This window comes from Eutrema salsugineum, unplaced genomic scaffold (assembly GCF_000478725.1).
Source record: "Eutrema salsugineum unplaced genomic scaffold, Eutsalg1_0 scaffold_12, whole genome shotgun sequence".
Classification (NCBI taxonomy): Eukaryota; Viridiplantae; Streptophyta; class Magnoliopsida; order Brassicales; family Brassicaceae; genus Eutrema; species Eutrema salsugineum.
In genome coordinates, this window is record NW_006256895.1 from 4,607,499 (window position 1) to 4,614,935 (window position 7,437).

At 45.3% G+C, this 7,437-nt stretch overlaps 1 non-coding gene across 1 annotated transcript; it reads left to right on the forward strand.

The window, feature by feature from the left end:
• The first annotated feature begins 3,309 nt into the window (after nt 1-3,309).
• On the forward strand, nt 3,310-3,416 carry LOC112089342. Its single transcript, XR_002900978.1, has one exon. It is a non-coding gene; the product is annotated as a small nucleolar RNA R71 (small nucleolar RNA).
• Nucleotides 3,417-7,437: the final 4,021 nt, after the last annotated feature.

Consider the following 7,437-nt stretch of genomic DNA (forward strand, 5'->3'; position numbering starts at 1 on the left):
AGTCATCACTTCGAATGGTAAAGACCAATCGGGAGCTTGTACAATTGGTGCACTGATCAAAGCCTCCTTGATCCTCTTAAACGCTTCCTCACATTCTTCATCAAAGATAAACTCCACCTCTTTGCACAATAGCCTAGTTAAAGGCCTAGCTATCTTGGAGAAATCCTTAATGAACCGCCTATAGAACCCAGCGTGCCCAAGAAAGCTTCTTATCCCTTTTACAGAATTCGGAGCTTGTAGGTTCACCATTACCTCGATTTTGGCCTTGTCCACCTCAATTCCCTTCTCTGATACCTTGTGCCCCAAGACAATGCCTTCTTGTACCATGAAATGACACTTCTCCCAATTCAATACAAGCCTATGCTCCTCACATCTCTTTAGAACCTGAGAAAGATTAGCAAGACATTCGGAGAAAGAGGAGCCGTATACGGAGAAATCATCCATAAACACCTCGACTTTCTCTTCAATTAGATCAGAGAAAATGTGCATCATGCATCTTTGAAAAGTGGCCGGTGCATTACACAAACCGAAAGGCATTCTCCTATAAGCATAAGTGCCATAAGGGCAAGTGAATGTCGTTTTCTCTTGGTCTCTTGGATCTATTGGTATTTGGAAGAATCCAGAGTATCCATCGAGAAAACAGAAATAAGGATGATTGGCTAACCGTTCAAGCATTTGATCAATGAATGGTAAAGGGAAATGATCTTTTCTTGATGCAGAATTCAATTTCCTATAGTCAATGCACATGCGATGGTCGGTTATAGTTCTTTGGGCTATGAGTTCATCCTTATCATTTTTTACCACCGTGATACCACCTTTCTTGGGCACAACGTGCACAGGAGATACCCACCGAGAGTCAGAGATTGGATATATGATCCCTGCCTCAAGGAGCTTTAGTATCTCCTTCTTAACCACCTCTTTGAGGTTCGGGTTAAGGCGACGTTGGTGCTCAATAGAGGACATGGCTTGGTCCTCCAGGTGGATCCGGTGAGTGCATATATCAGGAGAGATTCCTCTTATGTCGGCCAAGGAATACCCTATTGCTCTCCTGAATTTCTTGATTTCATTAAGCAATGCACGTTCTTCATGTTCAAGCAAACAATCGTTTATGATCACAGGGAAAGTGGAGTTCAAGCCTAAGAACGCATACCTGAGCCCTGTTGGTAGAGGCTTGAGCTCAACAGGGGGAGCGTCTGCCTCATTCCAATCGGTATCAAAGCTACATTGGCCCGGAACAGCTTCCTCGGCTTTTTCCTTGTTCTCGCGCGGATTATCATCGGTCTCGATATGAGTTGCCACGGCCATGATATCCCGAGGTGTCTCCTCTGTTCCCATGGACCCCTCGCTGTCTAAGATGTCGAGGCCACTCTTCCTGAGCTCCAAAAACCTAGCCTCAGCTCCAAGTTCCTTCGGTTGGTCTAAAAGTTGCTTGTACACCTCGCTCTCCTCATTCAAGTACCCGTGCTCGCTTTGTTCACGTGTAAGGACCACTTGTAATGGATCCTCTGCGTTCAACTCTTCCAGGAGCTCATCAGCTAGCTCCTCCATCACTTCCACATAGAAAACCTGACCTCCAATGGTCGGTTTCTTCATCATCTCTTTTACATTGAACTTCATATGCTCGGAACCGATGTGTAGTTCAATCATTCCTCCTCTCACATCTATAATGGCTCCTGCGGTCGCTAGGAACGGTCGGCCCAAGATGATAGGGTCCAATGGTTCCTCGTCCATCTCAAGAACTATGAAGTCCGTGGGGATTTCTATCTCACCGATCCTTAAAGTAAATCCTCAAGCAAACCCACCGGTAAGCGAACCGATCTATCAGCTAGTATAAGAGAGATCTTGGCCGGCTTGTAACTCTTGTATCCCAATCTCTTCGCCACCGTGTATGGCATTAGGCTCACAGAAGCTCCTAGATCACACAAGCAGTTTGAGAACTTCAAGTGACCTAAAGCACACGGTAAGGTAAAGCTGCCCGGATCGGATAGCTTCCTTGGTATAGACCTCCTTTGTATTATGGCGCTGCATTCATGACTCAGTATTACCATAACCTGGAGCTCCTTTGTCTTGTTGAGGATCGCATCTTTTAGAAACTTCCCAAGCTGTGGTATAGCTAAGAAAGCATCTATAATGGGTAAGGTGAGTTGCGTGTTCTCCAAGTGTTTCTCAAAGACCGCTTTGGCTTTGTCTAAGATTTTCTTTTTGAAACGCCCTGGCAACGGTATCTTGGGTTGGTAAGGTGGTGGTGGAACGTATGGCTTTTCAGGCTCAGTTGTCTTTTCCACCTCTTTTCCTTTGTCCTTGATCGGTTCTTTCTCAAAATCCGCTTCTTTACACGCATCACCTGAGGCTGCCTCCCCCTCTAACTGCTCATTGGCCTCAATGAGCTTAGTCGTAGGCTTCGGAGCTTGTAGTTCCTTGCCACTCCTCAATGTTATGGCGTTCACGTATTCCTTGGGGTTGGGATCCGGTTTACCTGGTAAAGCCGGGCCTCGGGATGATGTAGAGGCTTGATTCTGCTTAAGCTCTCTGATATCTTGCTGCATTGTCGCGTGCTGGCTCTCAACTCTCTGCTGACCCTGTAACAGTTGCTGTAATATCCCACAGACGTCGTTTCCCATCTGATTCTGACCCGTTCCCTGATGCTGTCGCTGATTACCCATCGGCTGCGGATTGAACCCTGGTGGAAACTTGTGATGTTGCGGTTGGCTGGTGAAGTTGTTACCCTGAGCCGCTTGATTCTGATGAGTGTAGCCGTGCTGTTGCCCACTGAACTGTTGTTTGGGCTGGAAGGTATTCTGAAAAGGAGCTTTTGGAGCATAGCTTTGTTGTTGTTGCTGAGCAGGGTACACTTGGTCTTGAGGATTAGCTACATTCGGGTTTCTGTATGAGAGGTTTGGGTTACTGTTTTAGTTGTTAAACCGCTGATACCTCTGCTGATTCCCTATGTAGTTCAGCTCCTCTTGAGTTAGACCATCTTCATTAACATTGTCAAAACTTGGCTCTTGCTCATCAAACTCGCCTACAAAGTGTATTGGCTTTTGTGTCGCCATCAGAACCTTGTCAAGCTTGCTCTGAAGCTCTCTTATATCCTTTTTCATATGCTGTTCTTCATTGGAGCCCTCTGTACGGTTTACTCTATCAAAGTCGTCGCCATAAGTATCATTAGACATGGCTAGGTTTTCGACTAGTTCCATTGCCGCATTGATCTCCTTCCCAAGAAAATTTCCATTTGAAGCTGTATCGAGTTGGTTTCTGATCTTGGGGAGTGCACCTCGGTATAAAGTACTCAAGAGGGACGCCTCTGAGAAGCCGTGGTGGGGGCATTGGTTAGTGTAGCTTCTAAACCGTTCCCAAGCTTCGCTAAAGCTCTCGTTATTTTGCTGCGTGAAGCTTGAGATCTGGTTTCTGAGCTTAGCCGTGCGTGATGTGGAAAAGAACTTTGATAAGAACGCTAGTTTACACTGCTCCCAGGTTTGTATAGAACCCCTCGGGAGGTTCTTTTCCCACTGGTGAGCTTTATCACCGAGGCTGAATGGGAACAAGCGTAGCTTGAAGCTATCTTCCGAGACACCATTGATCTTGGTTAGGTCGCAAACCCGATCAAACTGATCTAGATGCTCAAGATGGTCTTCTCCGGCTAGACCGTGGAACTTTGAGTTCTGCACCATATTGAGCAGGGAAGCTTTAACCTCAAAGTTGTTGTTTTGAACCGGTGGAGCTTGAATCCCAGCTCGGTATTGGTGCGCATTAGCTCGGTCGTTCTCTCCAACAAAGACCGGAGGAGGTTGTCTCTGAGCTTGCGGCGGTGGCGGATGAACATGGTGGGCTTGTTGCTCGTTCCTATTAGCCTGTTGTTGGTTTTGCTGAGCAAGCCTCTCGTTTCTTTGAGCCTGTTGTTGGTTAACATGGGCTTGTTGTTCATTCCTGCCTGCCTGCGCCTGATTAGCATGAGCCTGGTGTTCGGCTTCTTGAGCCTGTTGCTCGATTCTTTGCTGTTCTGCCATTCCAATTCGTTCAAAATGCCGTTCCCTCTCGCGAGCTCGCCTCTCAATCCGGTTGATGTTGTCGTCGTACGGTAAAGGCGGTTCGGTGCTCCGAGACCTGGTTTTCATGCACCTGAAAGCAACACTTGAACTTGCAAAGAAGTTAGTAAAACAAAGAAAGTTAAAATCTTGAGCTCAAGAACAAACAAAAGACTAATGCTCCGACAAGTTGGCAACGGCGCCAATTGATAGATAGGACTTTTTAGGTCTCAGGGCTATCAATCCCCTTGTCAAAGTAGTACTAAGAGGTGTCAATCCAGACTTGTCAACGAGACACTAGTCTATGTTGTTTGTTTATTTAAGTGAAGATAAAAAGAGTGAAGGTTTTGCTAAGCTAAATAACAACGATTAAACATGTAAGTAAAGTAAATGATGAGAATCAAACAAGGCAAAGATGCAAATGATAACTAAGCGATTCAGATGATGATAATATGTAATAAAGCAAGAGACTTTAGACGAGATACTTGACTCGGGTGCTTCCAAGTTCAACTAGTGGGTTAATGAATCAAAACATCAAGCGGTTTCATTTAACTTTGAACTCAAGGCATGTTAATCTTCTCATGAAAGTATTAAGCATCTAAATTGATCCTCCTTCATACCAAAAATGTCTTTTGAGAAGCGTCGAAAATTCAGTTCAAAAAATGTCATTTAAGAGAACAAGCTATCACTCTCGCGATGAAAGACTCTTAAACCCATAACCGAGTGGTTCAGACATTTCTACAAACACTTTTGATGCGAGATATGTCTCAGATCTGAACCTCAAGTGATGTGCTTGGATCCAGCCTAGAGATCTCGTCGGTTAAAGAATGAAACATGCAAGACTAGACACCTAAACCCACTAATCTACCTTGAAAGCACCCTAATCTACTCGTCTAAAGCCGCTTAAACGACTACTCACTAATCATAACGAGCTCACTAAGTCTTTTGCAAGACGTGTAGTTGGTCATGATGAGGAGTTTAATGTTAGATGATCAAAGAAATAAAGAAGGAACAAGATTTCTCATGCAAAAGCGAGATATCGGATTAGAATGATCAAGTTTTACCAAAGAGGCAAGTTCTTAAAGCTAAAAACAGATAAGAGATAAGATGATTAGGTTTTTAGTCTGAAAATGTATATATAGCAAAGGTAAAGTGTCGCGGGTCAGCCCGGAACAAACCGGGTACTGAACCGCGTTCTTGGGTTGATGGGTGAGTGCCACGGTGTGTCGGAGAGTGAAGCCGAGGTCTTCATGTCGAGGAGTGCACGTGAGTCCAGATCCAAATGAAGATCTCGTGAAGAACACGTCAAGAACATGCATGAACCCTAGTCTTCGATCCATCTTCACGTGTGTGTTCTTGGGCAGCTTTGTTCTTGATTCTGGGTTCGTGACAATGGACCTCGGCATGAAATGCCGAGGCGTTTGGTAGTCGAGGGGTTTGAGCGAACAGGGGCCGGCATGCACGCCGAGGTCATTGCGCCGAGGTGCACGTTCAACACTTAGTCGTTTCCAGCATCATTTCTTACGTGTGCATGCCTTGATTCCAACGTGCCGAGGCGTCAGCACGAGGCCTAGTTCAGAATACTACCAAAACATGAGCCTTAACTTGGCCGATGTCGAGGTAATGATGCCGAGCCCTGAAGAAACACTTAACGCGTATCGCAACATATTTGGGCCCGTATCGACCATGTCGCCTTCCGGAAGCAGTAATTTTCGACCCACGACTCCAAATGCTCTGAGACCAGTTCCATAGTCAAGGTGACTCAATAAACTCGAACTTTGGTGAAGAAACCGTCGGAGCTTGGGTAGTGGAAGTCTTCCTGGATTTCACATCTTTGAACCGCATCGAAATCACCGGAAAATAAGCTGTTTGGACCGATGTGAACTCCGGAGACTTTATCTTTCAAACCCCTCGTCCGAATTGAGCGATCCCTACTGTTCTGAAAAGGTCTTTCACAGATCTCAAACTTTGATGAAAACCGGGCAAGCTGATTTGGTCCGGCAAGGCTCCGTCCGCCGTGACCTTTGTACTTCGCCGTTCAGTTCTCGGATGCGCGTAATGTTGGTGCATCTTCCGGAAGCTGTATCTTTCTCCCTACTGGTCCGAATTGGATGATTCCAACTGTTCTGGGATTTGTTTGATTATCTCCAACTTTTCTGAAGACCCCGCCAACTGATTCGGACCAGAAGGTTCCCCGGATTTCATATCTTTGAATTGCACAGACAAGGACAGATTTTGGTCGAGAAAAGCTTCCCGCGGTAAGAAAAATGACCGAGGGCTGTGTACCGCGGTGAGCTTTTTGGTCGTAAAAAAATTCTTTCGCCTCGGCCAAAACTCAACCCGCGGTATTAACGCTTGATCTTCGACCCAGGCTGACTTTGGACGATCGGTAAGGATTTTGACCGAGGTTTCTGTCCGTCCGGTACCATTTTTGACCGTTTTCTTCACCGTCTTCTTCTCTGCTCCTCTTCTTAAGCTCCAAATGACTCCCAAAGCACCTGATAAAGACCTCAAAACATGCAAAACTCTTTGGGACCTAATGCAAGCCCTAAATCCTATTTTCATGCCTAAAGACTCAATTTACATGGGAAAACACATGATGAGGACTCTAAAATGCACTCTAAATGATGTAAAATATAGACATATCATGGTGCCTGAATTCCAGCTACATACTGATGAGCATTTGCCCTGTCATTCTCTCCAACATAGACTTGTGGTTGCTCATATCTCCTTTGCTGGTGTTGGAAGGGCTGATGTTGGTGGTGCACCTGTTGTCTTTGCTGTGCATTGGCCTGATGCCTCTGTTGATGAGCTTGAGCTTGTCCCTGGTGGACATTAGCTTGTTGTAGATGCACCTGTTCCTGATGAACATTACCCTGATGTAACCCTTGACCAACTCCATTACTAGCTCCATTACCCTGAGCCTGTTGCTCCTGAACCGGTTGTTCTATATCCACCACATGCTCTCTTTGGTCTTCCATATCAGCCTGATTAACCTGTCTTCCACGTCTGTCCCTTCTCCTCCTTGGTACCAAAAGATTGATGTTGTCCTTGAGGGGAAAAGGTGGACCACAGCTTCTTGATCTAGACCTGGTGTTCATACACCTGAAATCACAAACAGAACTTGAAAGTGATCATTAAAAACAAGAAAATAAGCACTTGATCTCAAGAACAGATCAGAGCTTAATGCTAAACAACCACAATTTGGCAACGGCGCCAATTGATAACTGAGAGTTTTCAAGGCTCTTTGTAGAGGTTATCAATTCCCCTGTCTTGTAGTACAAGGGGTTTATCAATCCAGATGTGGTGTTAGACACTAAACTATGTGATCAAGTTCTTAATTCAAGCAAACAAGCGTGGTTTTGATTATCTAAAGACAACTACAAACTTAAACAAGATTAAAGACTAATGA